General features: G+C 44.2%; 1 long non-coding RNA gene across 1 annotated transcript in view; it reads left to right on the top strand.

Moving 5' to 3' along the window:
- Positions 1 to 16,158, top strand: part of LOC138545634 (uncharacterized) — a 68,154-nt gene extending 51,996 nt beyond the window's left edge. The window contains exons 3-4 of the long non-coding RNA XR_011290840.1: positions 4,212 to 4,266; positions 15,714 to 16,158. This is a non-coding gene — a long non-coding RNA (uncharacterized lncRNA). The remainder of the gene's footprint in view (positions 1 to 4,211; positions 4,267 to 15,713) is intronic.
- The last annotated feature ends 3,160 nt before the right edge of the window (positions 16,159 to 19,318 follow it).

Here is a 19,318-nt window from a genome sequence, read left to right as displayed (position 1 = left end):
TCCACAACCTGGCTCCAATGTATCACCCCTACTACTGCCGAGCCAAGGCGTTTCCCTGCGGCTTAGGTTTATTAGGGCACTCTTTTACAAAGTGCCCCGGGGTACCACAGCACAGACATAGTCCTTCCTTGCGTCTACGCTCCCTCTCCTGTTTGGTGAGAGGACCGCGAAGAGCTCCTATCTGCATTGGCTCGTCTCCTGTCACTCTCTCCACAGATGATGTGGGAGGACGGGAAGTCCCAAAACGGTCCAACCTAGCTATGGGACGCGGGTCCCCTTGCTTCTTGTCTCCGCGATGTTCAGCTTGCCTATGATCCAGACTTAATGCTAGATCAATCATTGACGGACAATCCTGGGGCTGTGGATCTACCTGGGCTATGAGATCTTTTAATTCATCACGTAACCCTAGGTAAAAGAGAGACATTTGCTTTTCTCTTGGCCACTCAGCTTCAGCGACCAACCTAATAAACTGTGTGACATAAGTCACCAGTTCCTTGCTACCTTGACGTAAGGTAAGCAATTCTCTGTCCCTACACGTGGCGGCTGCCTTCCGGTTGAAGATCTTGCCGAACTCCAGCTGGAATTCATCCCAGTCGTACAACACTCCATCATCCCTATGCACTAAAGGGTTTGCCCAAGCTGCAGCGTCCCCAGTTAGATAAGAAATTACGAAAGCGGTCCGGGCTTGAATGGTTCGAAAGGCTGCTGGTTTCGTAAGGAAGTGCAGCTGGCATTGGGTCATGAAGGTCTGGTATTTCTGGGGGTCTCCTGCATACCTCTCAGGTGGAGCTAAGGGTACTACAGGTTCAGGAGTAACCTGGACTTGTACGGGCATAGGGAGCGTAGGCTCTGTAGGGAGGGGGGCTGTTTGTGCAGCTAAACTGCGCACTTGCGTAGCTAACACAGCGTAATCCTGTCTGGTGGCAGCAAGCTCAGCCTGGAGGCCCTGCAAGACCTTGGTAAACTCCTCCATGACAGGCTGGTTCGCACCACTCGGTCGCCTGTTACACTTGGGCTTGTGCTTCTGTCAGGCTCCAACCTTCAAGCGCAGGAGTGGTACGAACCAACCACCCCCTCCGTGGTCTGGGTGCCTGCAAGTCACAGCTTACACAGACCTCCGAGATCCCGGCGGGGAAAGAGGGTTAGGGAATCGATGGTTGGACAGGAACTGGTTTTCAGGATAACCGGAACAAGGGTTAGGAGAGGGAAGGTGGACAGGACTGGGGGTGACAGGGTAGATACAAACTAACAATTAAACAAGCATACCCAAACCTGCATATACATTACATGCCCACATTACAGACTGTCATCAATGAGGCAATTAGAGCAAAAGGACTTATCTCTGTTTTTGAGTGCTGGCCTCCTGCCTGCGCACTCTCAGGTCCGGTCTCCGGAGCAGATAAATGCTGCAAAGAGAGTTATGAGTTACTACCTTGTGAGTGTTTCCTCACACACACAACAGATGCATCAGTGGGTCAACGACATTCCTTCATGCACCCCCACTCATATCCAAGTTGCCACGTTCTAACTCGTATGCCCCCTTGAGTGGGTTTCACCCTGATATGCGGTTTAGGCCGCACGTGGCCCCGCAGTTTACGCTGATCCACGTGTTAATATGCACACGTAGAGTAAATAATAAACGTGCCGCTAGCCGCACATGGCGCAGTGCGACTTCAGTACAAGCCACGCCGCTGTGTTCCCAGTTGCGGTGCCCTTAGCTAGTGCACATGGCTAATTATGCATGCAAATAATATGCACTGCTCGTGGGATCGCTGTGCTTCGGTGCGAGTCTTGCGCGGGTCTTAGCTTTGGATTAATGCTGGAATTATCTTTTGCCGAACAAGGGGACTGATGAGTCTGGGCGGTGCCCCCTTGCGTGTGCCCCGCTTCGCGTGAGAGATTCCTGACTGTTCGCCCCTGAACGCGGCTTTGCTGCCCAAGCGCGGTTTTCCCAGCATGTGCTGCAGCTGCTCCCCTGTGCTTGCTGTACTTATCTCAGGCGTTTGAGGGGCCCGGGTGATGGCTGGCTGGGGCGTGGCCCCTCGCGTGTGTCCCCTTCCTCGGAGCTGCAAGAAACACGTCCTCTTCGTTCGGGAGTTCAAGCACAAGCCCCGTGCTAACGTGCGCGCGCGCATGCGCATATGTGCTCCACCCAACATGGGTGGGGTTTTGTAGTTTCCGGCCCAGGGCCTGCTAGAAAGTGGAGTTTGTAGGCCTTTGTTCCTGCAAAGAGGGCACAGAAGCCTTCTATAAGGCAATATCCGTTTGCGCTGGTTTTTTTTGTGTTTGCCCATGTGTGGACCACATCCACAACTCAATCCAGGCTCCCCTCTACACAATCCCAATGCCTGCACCCTGACATAAAGTGGACACCGTCCGCGGACACCGCAGCTGTTCGTGGACGGGGCGTGCTACATCCGGGTTTTTCCAGGAAATCCAACATGGAAAGAAGACTGTACGGATCAGCCAATCAGATGTCGAGGTTGTGGATTTGTGTTATAAGATACTGTGTGTGGTGAAGATGGCAGAAGTAGAGAAAGTCAGGGTGTTGGTGCTTGCAGATATGTTTGTGTATGGTTTACAACAGTACGCTCAATGCAGGCATGTTGCAAAGAACTTTGATGTGAAAGGAGTGGAGGTGGTGTGGAGCACTGTGCCTGATTGCAATGTACAGGGAATTGTACAAGTTTGTGAGGATATGGCTACGATGAACAGTCCGCATGTGGTAGTTTTGCACTATGGTGCTTTCCATATGGGCAACGTCAGTGCCCCTACTTTGTTGGCTGATTTGGAACGCTTGGTTCAAGCCGTAATGAAGATCCTTCCAAATGCGAAAGTAATTTTTTCTGGATTACTACCTAGGGCAATATGGGACAATAGTTCAGTTTTTTGTCCTCAGGAAAACATTGCTAGGTGTGTCATCAACCGAGGCATGTGTGCCTTCATGCTTAGAGCTGGTATGTTCTTCTGTAATAATAAGAATATTGATGCCAGTAATGCTGTTAATTTTAAAGAAGATGGCATTTCTTTATCTTTTACGGGAAATGCCTTTCTATTTTGGAATGTAAGGGTTGCTATGGAGAAGGTTATGTGAAGATTTTAGGAGTAAAGTAAGAAAAAAAAACAAGAAAAAAAAATACAAAATAACAGGTGTCTGTCAAGCATCTGTAAAAAAAAAAAAAACGGCTCTTTTCAGAGCCAACTTCAAAGGGGAAATGGGGCACACTATTTAAATTTACATTCACCATGCTCAGATTTTCGATATGTCCGCGGACATGGCAGTAGTCCGCGGACATGAAAATCACTACGAGGGGGTTAGTATGTTCTATGTTACATGTATATGAAGTCAGGGATATTATGGTTAAGTTGTGCTACTAAAAACCTATGAAATTCAGTGAAAAAACGTTGTTAAAGGGACGTTATGGTTAAGTTGCGCTACTAAAAACCTATGAAATTCAGTGAAAAAACGTTGTTAAAGGGACGTTATGGTTCAAAGTAAAACCGAAAACCCCCTGAAATTCGGCAGTTATGGTAACATAAGCAACCATAACTCGCGCCACCGTGCACTGCTAACACTAACACCCAGGACATCAAAGATGACATCACAAATGTCATTGATGACATCACTGATGACATCACATGTGCATTTACTTTTCATAAAAACTCTGTACAAGGGATTCTTATAATGCTGACCAAAAGCTGTCAAGGATCATTGGGATAAATATCATGAGCTAATTAGTCATCATGAGCGCATTAACAGATATTGATGTGAAGCTGGTTGCCTATGGGGGTAAACGAATTGAATTAGAAGGCTGGTTTTGGTCGACCATGAAATTTAAAGACAGAACAGCAAAGGGAAAAGTATACATGTCAAAAAGGGGTCTTCATCCTTTGTTGAGCTGGTCCCATCAGAGGAGATTAAAAATAAAACTAGACCCCAGTGCAGATGAAATGGTGTATGCTATAGAGCAACAGGTACAATTTGAACATCTTGAACATCATCCAGTATTCAGGGAAGAACTGGGAAGTTTAAGAAACTTGAGACATGAAATAAGAATGAAATGCAATGCTGTTCCTGTTGTACATAAAGTAAGACCAGTGCCAATGTGTAAGAGTCTCAGTTGAGTAGGATAAGAGTATAACACAGAGCCAGAAGTAGCTTTTCAACATATAAGCTTTATTAACATTGTTTATTTCTTTCTTTAAAAAAGATACGTGCTGTTAGAGTGATCACAGGACCCCAGAGAAGTCTCTGCCTTGGCTGTGGTAAGTACTGCAGTGAGTTTATGTTTTCAGATTAGTCTTCCTAGTCTTTTCCGCCCTTACTTTAAAGCATAGTCTATTCCTCTCAAACACTTCCTTTCTTTGTTTAAAACACTCTATAAATGGTCTCGTGACCTTTCTGTATAGTTTTCTTGTTTCAATTCTCTTCAAGTACCTCTTATTACAAATGTTCTTCTTCAGGTACTTTCAAAGTATTGATAACCCAACACTTCTCAGGGCACGTTAGTTCTTTTGCCGATTCCCTTCAATTTTTTGTAGTGCGACTTTTGTTCCACCCATTCGTTAACTCACTTTATTTATCTCTTAGCACAGCTGTTTATTCAAGTTCAAATGTTACAGCATTTATGAGATGAGCTAGGAACGCCGCGGAGAGCGTGTTTTCCCTCACGGCCCCTCCCCTTTGTAGGTGTTGCCTGTTTCTAATTGGTTTTCTCTGACCTCATTCAACTTCAGGTTGTGGCCTTCGGTCTTCCCCTTATGGGCGTCGAAAACGCCCCGATTGGATGACATGTGGTTTCAGCAGACTCCCAGCTGATCGAAGTTGTTTTCCATACCGTAGGGTAAACAAACACACTCCCTCGGTGCATCAGAACTTCGGAGCCGTGGTCTAAGGGCTGCTCGTATTAAAGCCGTAACAGTCCTGTCTTTGGCTGAGCCGCTTAAACATCACAAACCTTTCAAACAAGAACAACACTCTTCTTCAAGCGCAACAGCGCAACGTTGTTGTTTTAACTTAACATATATCTTCTTTTGTGTCCATTTTTAATATGCCCACTCGTAACGGACACTTTCACTGCCTTACTCGTCCGTCTCCTGGCAACAACCACAGAACACAGAATAGATTAGAATAAAGGTCCTTACCTCTACAGCCCAGTCCTATTGGCATAGCAGGCTGTCAATCATTTACTCTATGTACTGCTCTAGTAGCTTCAACCCCTCCCACTTCTGGACAAGCTGCTACTGCTAAGGTCCCCTTGCATAATACGTTCATCACACAATGGCTATCAGGAGTGCTGTAAAAGAGGAATTGGAAAAGATGGTAGAGCAAGGTGTTATTGAGATCGTTGAATCTTCTGAATGGGTGTCGCCTCTGGTTGTAGTCCATAAACCTAATGGGAACACTTAGGCTTTGTATTGATTTTAGGTCAGTAAATAAATGCATAATTCCTGATAGACATCCTTTGCCAAATATAGAAGAAATGTTGGGTTTAATTAGGGATCCAAAGGTCATGAGCACGCTTGACCTCAAGTCTGCGGATCATCAAATTGTGTTGCACCCTAAGTCTAAGAATGTAACAGCTTTTATTACAAGTGAAGGTTTGTTTCAATGTAGGAGGATGCCCTTTGGGTTAATCTCTGCAGCCGCAGTGTTTCAATGTATAATGTACAATTTATTTCATCATATGAAAGGTGTCCTATGCTTTCAGGATGATATTTTAGTTTATGGGAAAGACAAAAAGGAACATGATGATAGAATGTACAAAGTGTTAAATATTTTTTGAGAAGCTGGTCTAACGCTCAGTAAGGAGAAATGCAAATTCAACAAATCACAGATACAATATTTGGGTCATGAAATTTCTGAGACAGGCATAAAGCCCAAACAAGATTTGATGAATACTATCGTAGGTTTTCCCAGTCCAGACACAAAAGATAAAGTCATATCATTTTTAGGAATGGCAGAATATTATGCCAAATTAATTCCAGACTTAGCTAGAAAGAGTTTCAATATGAGGAAGTTAGCAAAAAATAATGTAAAGTTTGTATGGGATGAAGAATGTGAGTTGGAATTCAAAAATATCAAGAAGGATCTCAATGCTGCACCCACTTTGAAGTCTTTCCATCCCAATAAAGGTAGCATTCTCACCACTGATGCAAGCAATCAAGGTTTAGGTGTAGTATTATCAAACGTTGAAGGGGGAAGTGAACATCCCATTTGTTTTGCTTCCAGAGTACTCAAACCGGCAGAATGCAATTATTCTACAATAGAAAAGGAGTTACTAGCTATAAAATGGTCCATTGAAAAATTTAGATCCTTTTTGTAGGGCACCAAATTTGTGGTGCGGACAGATCACAAACCGCTAAAAGAAATTTTAACAATCAAAGGTTTAGATAAAGTGTCGGCCAGGATTAGGAAATGGGTCACAAATTTGCAGGAATACAATTGGGATGTTGAATATCTTCTTGGAGTTAAAAATAAGTGTGCAGATTGTCTATCTAGGTTAACAAATACAAATTATATAGATGCTGATGAATGTGATAATGATGATGAAGAAGTACTTAACGTGACTCAAGAAGTGGTATCTAAAGATAAGTGGGAAAAGGCAATGTAATCAGATGAAGTTTTATGCAAATTTAAAAAAATGCATTTGTGAGGGAGTCAAGAGTAGTGCAGTCAGGAAAGGGTATTTATGACAAATTTGTAATGAGAGGTGACAAACTGTTTCCATCCACACGTGTGAGATGTAAAATTTTGGAGATAGCACACAAAGGGCATCAGGGTATGACAAAAACGAAACAGTTGGTAAGACAAGACTATTGGTGGCCTGGCATGGACATTGAAATAGAAAGAGCAATCAGAGAGTGCTGTGCATGTGATGATTCTGCAAAGGGATACATTACTAGGCAGGAGCCCATGACATTAATGTCTGTACCTACCATACTGTGGAAGAGGGTGGGTCTGGACATTGTGAGACCAGTAAGGAGCAACGGTAACTTGAAATATTGCATTGTTTTAATTGATATGCTTTTCAGGTGGGTGGAAGTGAAATGGGTAATAAATATCTTCTCCAGAGATATCATTATATTTTTAAATGACATATTCAAGAGGGGAGGGTATCCCACTACCATCGTTACGGATAATGGGGTACAATTGATATCACAAGAAATGACACACTTTTTAAACGAAAATGGGGTTGAGCACAGAACCAGTTCCATTTATCATCCACAAACAAACGGAATTGTTGAAAGGTTCAATAAGGTCAGCAAAAATAGTATTAGGTGTGCCTTGAAGGATAAAACAGATTAGAAGAAAGTAGACGAAGACACTATAGTTGTACACAGATTCACACATCATACTACTACAGGGATATCCCCGTTTGAGAGGCTTAGAGGTAGAAAGCCCAATGCAAGGATGTGTCCACCATGAGAGTACAAAAAGGAGCTTGATTTCAAGGGTATTGAAAGGAAGATTATGAATAAGCAATTAGCCAACAAGGAACGCTATGATATGAGAAAAGCGGTGAAAGTTTGTGAAGTGAAGGTAGGTGATTTAGTGAGAATAAAACTGCCTTCCATGGGTAATTTGGTGAAATCGTCACCTGTGACAAAAGTTGTGGAAAGATTCCATGGAGCAGTGAAAGTTTCAGATGGAGGGGGCTGGAATGTAAACAAATGTGTGCAAGTGTTTAAAGGAAAAAAGGAGTGTGGGTAATGTTAGGAAAAGTTGTGTGGGAAATTCTAAAGAGGAAAGTGGCAGGACAAGTTGTGGTGATGAACACAATACACACTCTAAACGGGTCAGCAGGAGACCTGTGTATTTGCAAGACTATGTGAAGTAGGAGTGTAATTAATGTTTGTATCAATACTGTTATTGTATGTAAACCTACATTGAAATAGGAAGAGTGTAAAGTAATTTTATTTTGATTCTATGTTTTATTGTTCATTAATTGAAGCGTTAAAAAAAAGAAAGTTGTGTAAGAAAGGGAGGTGTGTAATATCTTAGTACATGAACATGCATTTATTTAACAACTTATATGTAATTGTGGGACAGTGATGTAATAGAAGAGGGAATATAGAATGTGGAACCCAGGAGAAAGGCTGCTGATCTGAGTGAACTGAGAGAGGAACTGTTAGCTGTGGTGGAGCCGGTGGGTTTATCTATGGATCTTAAATAAACCAATTTATCTACAATACTGTGTGAGCCAATACTTCAGTACCCCTCCCCGGAAGTCCTTCAAGAATGGCCAACCATTTCCATATTGCCACTCTCAATGTTTGTTCAGCCGTCAAACACTCGTCTGACATCTGTCGCCTCCTGGAAGAACTTGACCTTGGTGTCCTCAGCCTCACCGAGACATGGTTCATGGCCAGCTCTGTCACAAGCTTTGACGCTCTCCTCCCTGACGGCTGCAAGATCCTCTCCACACCCAGATCCACCCTGAATGGAGGGGGTATAGCCCTGATATTCCTGGAGTGGATTCCTGCCTCTGTCATTCCTATGCAGACCTACTCCTCCTTCGGATGCCTTGTCTGCAGGCTCTCTCTCTCCCCTGGCCACCTGGTCAGATCACCTCCTTCCTCTCTGAGTGGGTGGACCTCTCCTCCTCCCTACTGGCCTAAACCACTCAACTCCTCCTTCTCTGTGACCTCAATATCCATCTGGATTCCCCCTGTTCCCCCTCTGGACTATGTTGTGACCTCTGCAATTCTCTTTCTCTGTCTATTCTCCAATCTGGCCTGCCTCACTCTGCATTGCACACGCTGGATGTTTTGGTCTCCTCTGACCACTCCTCTTTCCTGGAGTGATCACTCCCTCCTCTCCTCCCATCTCTCCCTCTCTACCCCTCAGGCCAAGCCAACTCCAACACTGCCATCTACCTTGTCGGACATCCTCCCCATGAAACGTGGTGTCAGTTGAGGCTTTCGCCACCACTTTCTCTCCCCCTCCTCCTCCCCTGGCTGACTCACATCCTGACACAGCCCTTTCCATGCTCTGCTCTTCTATCTCTGATACTCTTGATGTTGTTGCCCCTGTCATGAGGATCTGCTTGAAGCCCAAAGCCAAGTGCAACTCTTGGCATGACTTCAAACTAGCAACCATTAAACATGAGCGTAGGGTGGCTGAGAGGAAATGGCTGGCTTCTTGAACATCCTCTGACAAACTGGCCTGCTGCCTGTTCCAAAGGCAATACCGGCTCCTTGTTCAAACTAAGAAGAGAGCCCACTTGCATGCCCGCATCGGCATCTCACAATTCGGCAAGGAGTTGGCCAACCCTGTTGCAGTCTCTATCTCTCCTCTCGCCTCCCAGGCCCTTGCCTCTCATTTCATCTCTAAAACCCAGGACACCCTGTCCACCCTTTCATCCTCTCCTACTCTTCCCCTTCTCTATTTGCTAACTCTGGCCTTCTTGCAACCCCTCCCTCTTTCTCTCCCTTTCCTCTGTTCTCCCCGACGAGGTTTCTAGACAAGTCCGATCTATGATAGTCTCGTCAAAACAGGTTCTTCCCTGTTTGTCTAAAACCATAAAGGACCACATTGACACCCTTGCTTCGGCTCTGGCTGACTTCTGTAACCTCTCCTTTGCATCTGGAGCCTTCCCCTCACCTCTGAAGCTCTCTCTTGTGCACTCTCTTCTCAAGAAACCCACAGCTGACCCCTCATGCCTGGCTAACTATCGCCCGATCTCCATCACTCCTTTTCCGGGCAAACTCTTAGAAAAGATGGCCATCTCCCAGCTCTTCACACCAATTCTGTTGGTTGTCTCCATGACCATCAGCCTGGCCTTAGAACCATCAGAAGCATGGAAACTGCTCTCCCGAACATCCGTGAACACCTGCTCTCCAACCTTAACTCTAGCATCCCCTCTGTCCTCATCGTACTCAATCTCTCTTCTGCCTTTGACACGGTCAACCATGCCATCCTGCTCAACCATATCAGTGATAACCTGGGCATCACTGATCAGGCCCTGGCCTGGCTGAACTCTTTCTTCTCTGATAAACCCTCCCAGGTCCAACTTGGGTCCTTCCTTTCCTCTATCTCACTCTCTACCTATGGTGTTCCCCAGGGGTCTAACCACTCTCCCTGGTTTTTCAACCAATACCTGGCATCCCTTGTCCACTGTATTGCTGCTCTCTGCTCCAACTTTCAGTGCTATGCAAATGACACTCAGCTAATTTTCAGGCTTCCCTCCACCACCCCCTCTCCTTCTATCAACTCTGACTGTCTGTCTGCCATCCATGAGTGGTGTGCTGCCAATGATCTCTGCCTTAATGCCAGTAAGACAGAGATTCTCCTCATCGGTACACCTGCACCCTCCTTTCCTGTCACTCTCTGGCTGGCCTCCCTTGGCCCTCTTCCTGCTCCCACCTGTGAGGCTAAGAACCTCTGGGTCATCTTTGACTCCACACTCTCCTTTTCCCCTCACATCTCTGATGTCTCGAAGAAGTCAAACTATCAACTGCACCTCCTCAGAGGTATTCTTCTTTTCCTTCCTTCCCCCAGAATCTCACTCTAGAGTTCTGGTTCTCTCTAGGCTGGACTACTGCAACAGCCTCTTTCTAAATTTGCCTGCTTCTACTCTCCACCCTCTGCAACTTATCCAGAACAGGACTGCAAGAGTTGTTCTTGGCCTCAAGCCCTGGGATCATATCGCTCTATCCCTGAAATCTCTTTATTGGCTCCCAGTGGCTGCACAGATTAAATTCAAGAGCCTCTGCATTGTGCACAAGGCTTTCTGGGGCCTGGGTCCACAATACTTTCAGTTCTCCCTCCAAAAATACCTACCCACTCGAGCTCTTCGCTCCTCCATCTCCAACTCCCTCAGGGTCAGTCTCTTCTCCAAGCAATGAGTTGGGGGTAGATCTCTTTCCTCGGCTGGGGCCTCCCTCTGGAACAGCCTCCCTGCCACTTTGAAACTTCTCTGGATCAGGAAGCACCTCAAGACCTTCCTCTTTGCTTCTGCCTTCGCTCTTCCTCTCCCATGCTGATCGATCTGCTTCAGCACCGTACACCTGGTCACCCTCTGATTTCAGGCCCACGTCCCTGCCCACCCAGCCACTCACCCGCACTGCCAACGGCAACCCTTGCACTTGGTTCTTTATCTGTAACCCTACAGTTCCCTCACGTGCACTCATCAGACACCCCTTGTCTGTGCTTTAAACCTTGCACTTGCCACCTTGCTGGCTACACTACCTGATGTTGTTGCTTTTATCACTTGTTGTTGTTTTTATCGCTTGCTTTCCACTTCTCCCCTCTCCCTTGTACTTTCCCCCTTCTCTCTCCCGTGCACGTGCTCGTTCTCAATGTCACTGGGCCTAGTAAGATCGTTGTTTTGTCCACCCTTGTTCCCTGACCTTGCCTCGTCGTGTTTTGAAACACATGTGTATGAGTGAGATACAAATAAAATATCATATCATATACAGCAGCTACAGCCAGCAGAGAACGGAAATTTTGCAGGAAGAGGAGAGTATAATTTTTTTCCTCGAGGGTGAGGGTTTGCACCAAGATGCCGAGGGTTTGGATTTCAAGCTCCCGCAGGAGGAGGGTTTAATGGGAAACAACCAAGATTTGGAGGACCACCCGAGCAGTGTTGGACATGTGGGAAGATGGGGCACATTTCACATTTATGCTGAAGCATGGGAGGGATGCAACAGAACTGGCAAGCAGCAGATTTAAGAGGGGGCATGACATACCCCCACCATATAGCGAAGAGCCACCTGAATATTATGCTCAAGATCACACGCAGTATCAGGCACAAGCACCACAAATACAACAGATACCACATGGGATGCCACCCCAAACACAGCAAGCCCAAATGCAGATACAGCAAGCACCAACGCAGATGCAGGAACCACCACAAGAGAACACAGTGACATTGTGGAACACAAACATCTTGCCACAGGCACCTACACCTAGGATAGGGGATGTGATAGTAGTGGGAGGGAATCCTTTCACTGGCACCAGACTGCACATGTATCTGCCATAGGTCAGCCTACGGAAAGACTTGATGTGTTCCATCCTATTGATTACACCAGAACCACAAGAGGAACCGAGCGTCTGGGTGACCAGAGGTGACAAAACATTTTCCATCCTAGTAGATACGGGGCAACTAAATCCTGTGTTAGAGAAGGGAAATTCACTATGTCAGGCTTTGCGATGAATGCACAAGGATTTTGTGGGGTGACAACCACGGTTCCTTTTACAGGTGAATTACGCATTACCATAGGAGAACACAACATGTCTATGTAATTATTATATTCCTGCAAGACACCAATTAATATATTAGGGAGCGACTTGATGAGTAAATCAAACAATGACGATACCATTTAGAGACCAGGGGAATATTAGGTTCTAACCCAGGGATCCATTATGTGAATGCTCAAGAATTCATAACAGCATTCTATGGCCAAAGAGGAGTGGCACTAAACCCAGAATTATTCCTTTAAGGGGTACACATATTGCTAGCATGGCTTCCAAGAATACAGGACAGACTATTGCAGTTACTACAGAATTTTTGTTTCGGCCAGAAATACCCAGGGACGTGGAGGAAGGACAGATAATTATGGTTGAGTTGGAAGCAGCAATAGTGAGGGAAGATAGAGTAATTTTGCATGGAGTTAATGATGAGTGGGTAAACTTGAAAACAGTGGTCGCTCTTGACGAAGGACATAGGTTGACTGATTTAACAGATGAAAGCTTGTTTACAGATGACGACTCAGATGACTAAGTGATTTTTAATATAAGTCTAACAAATCAGTTCGAAATTGAAAAAAGCAAGATACCACAAAGAATATCACTAGTGAAGAAAGTACAACCCTTTCTCCGGGAAGATTTGGCACATGTACCAAGCATATTGTGGACCAGTATTCCATGTGACATCTGTCTACTGAAAGGGGTGAGGGCAGTTGAAATCAAACTGAAGCAGGGAGCTATTTTAGCATGACTAAGACAATATTCCATGTCAAAGAAAGCCGATGAGGCTATCTATGAAGCTATCGCCGCCTCGATGCGACAAGGGATACTAGTGCCTTCAGAATCCCCATGCAACAAGGCTATGTACCTGATCAAAAAGGGAATGGGGGTTCATGGAGATTTATCCAGGACTTAAGTCTTCTGAAAACAATTGTTGAGGCAGAAATCTCATTGGTTCTGAATCCAGCCAAAATATTAACTAACGTACCATCCAAAGCTAAACATTTTACAGTGATTGATTTAAAAAATGCTTTCTTTTCAAACCCCTTACATGAAGAGTCACAGTATTTGACCTTGTTCACATACCGTGGAATTAAATTGAAAAATACTCGGTTACCCACGGTTACTGCGAGTCACCCTAGGTATTTAAACAAGTGTTGCAGATGGAGTTAGGGAATGTATAGCTTAACAATTCAGCCATCCAATATGTGTGCAAGATCTTGGTGTGTAGCATCATGGAAGAAGAGTGCAGGAGAGAATCAGTACAACTGACAGTATTTGCAGAGAAAGGGTACAAAGTTGATGAAGAGAATATGCAATATTGCCAAGAAGAAGTCCTATATGTAGGCCAGCTAATATCAAAAGAAGGGAGGAAGAGCAAAAGCTATCATGAAGACATACAAGCCAGAGACAGTGAAGGAATTACAGCAATTTCTAGGTCTTTGTAATTATTGCAGGGCATGTGTTTTTGACTACAGCACTTTTGTCAGGCCACTTTTAAAAGGACCTAAGGCAGCACATAAAGACAGTGGTGACATAGCCCTGACAGGCAAGACGATAGATGCCTTTGACGAATTGAAGCTAGCAATCAGCACAGAACCTGTATTAGGAATTATTAGGATTATAATGAAGAACTTGTTTTATTTTCCCGTTCAAATGGAGTAGTGACGGCGGCTGCCCTTGCACAGAAAACTACCATGGGACACAAACCATTAGCATTCTACAGTGGGATGCTAGATCCAGTGACGAGAGGTCACTACCGATGCGAGCAAGAATTTGAGAAGTCTGCCAGCCTAACTGTGGCTGCAAAGTTACATTATGTTGAACATGCTTTATTTGCGATCCTTGAAAAGTCCAAATGTACATTGACCACAGAGAAAGCCTCTGGTAAAGTAATTATATCAAAACCATTGATTAAAATTGTCAGGTGCTGAGTGGTAAATCCAGCCAGGTGTATAGCAGAACCAGTGAAGAAGGGAGATTATGTGCATGATTGCACTAATTACACTGAATATTATGATGAAATACCCTATATCAAGGAAAGTGCCCTAGGAGGGGGGGGGGGTAGTTCTCTTCATTGGTGGGCCATCATCAATAGAACAGAACACTGGCGAACGGCACAGTGGGACAGCAGTGGTGAAGGCAGGATAAAACAGCTTTGAGACAGTGACAAGTGCAAGATTGCCAGCCCTTTTCTCAGCACAAGTGGCAGAATTGCTAGCACTGATTTTAACACTCGAAGCGCATGAAGATGAGGCAGTAAAAGTGTATTCCGACTCTGCCCATGTGACATCAACAGTAAACTCAGGACTGTCAAAGTGGAAAAGAAGGGACTTTGTGCACGCAGCCAGCATACCAGTGCAGCATGTCCCATTATTAGACAGGTTCACAGAGGCATTTCAACTTCCATCGGCCATCGCCATGGTGGAGTACGCAGTGCACAGCAGAGATGTAGATTTCATTTCTCGCTGAAACAAGGCTGCTGATATAGAAGCAGAAAGAGCAGCCTATTTTCTGGAAATATCTGACATTGCGACTGCACTGAACAAATATGCACGTGCACGCAACCTGAGGAGGAAGGCTTTACCCATAGCACAAATTACTGAATTGCAGTGGAGGTCCCCACCAGTAGAGCAAGAGTTATGGATAAGAAGAGGGTGCTCATTGTCCCCCACAGATGCAATGTGGAGGCAGGAAAGCACAGTGAAGCCTGTCATGCCCCTAGGGCTGCTTTACAATAGCGCTGAACCAACTGCACTATGCAGCATACACATCAAGATAGTGTATTGAAGCACTGATTTCCGAGGACTGGTTTGTCCCCATTTTGCAGAACACATTACTAACTTTATCATAGATTGTTTACAATGCCAGAAATGTATGGCTGGGCATACTCTGCAGACAGTGATAGGAGCAATACCCCTCCTACTGGACCACTTTCAGCACGTCCATATCGACTACGTGGATATGCCCCAAATTTGTAATGGCTACAGATATGTGCTTTTGATCGTATGCCCTTTTTCCCCGATGGATCGAAGCAGGTCCATGAACACAACCAGAATGCATATGTGCTGTGAAATTCCTTGTACATGAGGTATTTCAAAAAGGCGAGGAGTGTGCAAAGGGCTCAGGTGTGACATTGAACCACATTTTGTAAATTAGGTATTTGAGAACATAACTGTTATTTTGGGCATAAAGCATACATTCTCATCTGCTTACCACGCACAAGCAAATAGCATTTGTCCCCACCTCAATTGCATCCTAAGGAGAAAATTGCTAAACTAAAAGAGAAAAATGTTTGCTACATTGCCTTCCTTTAGCCCTATTTACATTATGCAATCAACCCGGTTCAGACAATCACCTGACTCCTCATGAGCTGGTGACCGGACGCCGAATGCACATGCCCCTTGCTCCTCCCACAAAAGCTCAAACTGATGCAGAGAATGCTGCTGCTTTTAGTGAAAGAAATGCATGATTATTTGATGATTATTTGACGGAATCTCTTACTTTTATGTCCCAACAGGTGCAAAGAAGGCAGGGGGGCTCAAAGAAGACGAAGGAAGCAAATGAACAAGCTGATCCAGATATTGTGTTGAGAACTTTAGCCTAATTTCCTTGGCACAAATCCTGTGCTGGAACTTTACATGGCAGTACCTTGTGGAGGCTGTCACTTAGTCTGCCGTGAAATCTGCTGTGAAAGTCGAAGGCAGGCACACCTGGCAACACCTTAGCAATGTCACGCAATATTGAGGTGAGACGCCCCTGTCTGCCAAAATTGAGCCTGACAATGAAGAAGACGTGAGAAGACCCCAAGCCAGGTCAATGATGAGGGTTAATCAGCAACAAGAACAATAAAAGAAACATTGGTTTTATATAGTAACACAGACAGTTGGTCAAACATCCTTTGACAATGCTTTCCTGTAATCAAGCATGACCCTTCCAAAGAACAATAACAGATCAGAATCTTATTGTTCCTATTCTTGTCCTTTTTTCTGAACACGTATCCTTGATTAGGAGCATGGAATGCCTGTCATACAGTGTTACTGTTCAATTTAAAGACTAACAGCATTTTAGAAAGAAACTTTCTCTCAAAACTAACAAGGTTTTTCCTGTGAATACATGCTCGTTAAGGAAGGCAAAAGGAAATATTTCCCCTGACTAAAAGATGTGTTCCTTCAATAAGTATATATAGTTTATTATTGCACAGAAGGCCAAATGCCCATACCCATTTGCAAAAGAGAGATGGTATAACCATGATGATAGGAGCAGTCTTTTCCTCTCTAGTTTGTTTATATTTCCTTTACTTGTTTGCAGTACAACACTGTAGCACATATCGTCGGGTGAGACCATTGTTTACTGTTTCCATGATGTTAACACCAGTACAATATGTATAATAATGGCAAGTGAAACAGCCCTGGGGAAATATACTAAACATAGCACTCCAGAGAAAAGGGCAAAATAAGTGTGCTAGATGACTCAATGCACCTCACCAAATATATGGATGATTCTGAACATGTTACTAATAACATGTGGTACAAGAACACGAGCAAAGTGGGAAGAGAGAGGTCTGATGAGTTATTTTGTGTGTTCCCTCATCCCCTATACAATGAGCGCCTCCGGAATGTTTATAGCCACAGATGTACACGCAAACACAGCACTTTGCATCACACACCTTGAACTATGAATGATCCCAGGACAATTCCATGGTGTGACAGCCTCCATAGAGTGTGTGACAAAAGCAAATTCACCATGGGAGGATCATTTTATAAAACAAAATAACACCATGATAAATGCTAATACGCAACATAAAGTAATGAAATACCTGCCAGTGGACATGAATGGGACAGGGATAAAAATAGAAGATCACAAAATGCTGCATTGTAATGATGCAGAAGGAGAACAAATACCTGGGTGTTGGAACAGAGGACAGTTACATATAAAGGGACATATACTTACGGTAGAAGGATGGGGGGATTAAAAGGGTGCAAAGCATTAGCACTCCTAGAACAGCCTGAAGAGGTTGTGCAAAATGCTAATAAAGTATGCCTTGAGGAATGGCCCAAATATACTAAATTGCGCAACTGGATAGAAGATGAAAAAGGAACAGTACCTATAATACCTTTGAAAGATTCCACCCTGTGCTTCAGAAATAATGGCACAGTGTGTGTTGTTACACACCCAATGTCTGGGTGTCTTTTCGATGTACCAGTTCCAAAGCTCACATGCAACTTCCCCCAAATTGGGGGGGACCTATGCTCCCCTGGTAATAATAAGTGCACCAGTCGTGTAGTACCCCAGAATGAGGTGCAGGTGGCGATTTCCCCAAAATGAACACACACATAAGACATAAGATGTACTTCACACTTGCACGCATGAAGAGGAGCAACAATAACTCAATGAAGATGGAAGAGACATATGACGCCATACCAGACAAGCGTAAATGGTTTGTTAGAATTGAGATGTTCTTTACATCCCTCTTTACAGCTGAGTTGCAAGCCAATACTAAAGCAAAATGGCTGTAAGTTACCCGATGGGAGCTGTTGCAGACAAACCCAACCGTGAAAGGGTTTAATACCATAAGTGAAGATCTGAGGGCAATAAGACTCATGAACCTCCAAAAGAGGTATGTCCTCGATCTGATAATGGCCATGAGGAGAGCGTATGTGCAAAGATCAGGCCTTCTTGCTGCACGTACATACCCACCCATGAGGAGGAGAATGGGACCCTCACAGAAGCCATAGCTACCTTGACAGAATTGTAAACAAAAATGGTGGAGGAGGTGGATGATATTGCAGATAATGACTGCTTTAACTACCTGTTCTCATGGATACCATCTTGGTTGGCTAATGCATGTAAAGTACTGATGGCTATCTTAGTACTTGTACTATTTGGTTTTTGCATTCTAAGAATTGCAATAAGCCAATGCAAAAAGACTCCCAGAAAGGCAGTAGAAATAAACTTGGATACTCATGTACATGAGTATACACAAAATGATGACTTCCCACATACCCAAACATTGGAAAGTACTATGGAAACTGAGAGCACTTGAATCATACTCCGCCAAAAATGGTCTCGTGATAAATCTAGCAAAAACCGAGATACCCAAGTTCGTCTATTTGTGCAGATTCTGTGAAAAAGAAAATGAGACCCTAAAACACCTGACCCTATACTGTACTAAACTATCTGAACTAAGAACAACACTAATGGGGAAGGTGTTGGCAGCAAGACCTTGTTTTTCTAGGGAATGCTGGTGTTAAAGGATGTTCGAGCGAGCTGATGCTAAACTAGTATATGCATTGGTGTTTTTTTTAGAAGCATTAGAAAAGAGAATGATAGAATATGAAGTACTAAATACTGCTGAATAGGCCAGTCTGAACAGGACACGAAGGACACAAGACGATATGGCCTTTACACTTCGCTTGACGTACAAAGTTGATTGCGAAAAAGGAAATGCCCTTTCTTTGCTTTTTTCCTTGTTTTTTCGTTTTTTCATTTTGTAAAAGTTTGTAACAAACTATATATTAAAAAAAAAATATAAAAAAGTACTATTGCCCCTCCAGGATCAAAATGTGTTTGTCCTCAGGACCCTCACAATTACACCACACACTGGTTGTTTTGTCATTCCAATGGGGAATGCTGCTATATGACCTGACCTGGAGTGTGGATGAACATGCCAGACATGCAGGTAGCTTGAGGAGAGTTACTAAGGTATGGATACCTAAAGAACCCTATATGGGGGAGAGTGTGCCCAAGGACTCAACCAGAGGGGTGAATGTTGAGAGGCAGATGAATATGTCATCCATAGCGTCTGCCACTCCCCAGCCCAATACCGCACAGGTCAGAAACATTACTCACTACATTACTCACTAAGCCAACCGGGCCGCCCTTATTCTAGGCAGGTATAGCAGGAGATGGACACAACCTAAGCTGAAGATGGCAAAAGTAATCAAACTAGCAATGTGACAATACATGTGCATGCATTAGACATGGAGCTAATGTGCACTCAACATGAAAAACATGCATACTATGTAAAATATGCATTTAAACATAAAGAATATGAACATAAGCAATGTATATTAATGCAACATGAACGACACACAAATATAGCGCCTTGACATATAAAGCAAA

The sequence above is a fragment of the Ambystoma mexicanum genome, chromosome 1q, assembly GCF_040938575.1.
Source record: "Ambystoma mexicanum isolate Mex_15411 chromosome 1q, UKY_AmexF1_1, whole genome shotgun sequence".
Classification (NCBI taxonomy): Eukaryota; Metazoa; Chordata; class Amphibia; order Caudata; family Ambystomatidae; genus Ambystoma; species Ambystoma mexicanum.
Note: the sequence above shows the minus strand (reverse complement) of the source record. Positions and strands in the feature narration are given on the sequence as shown.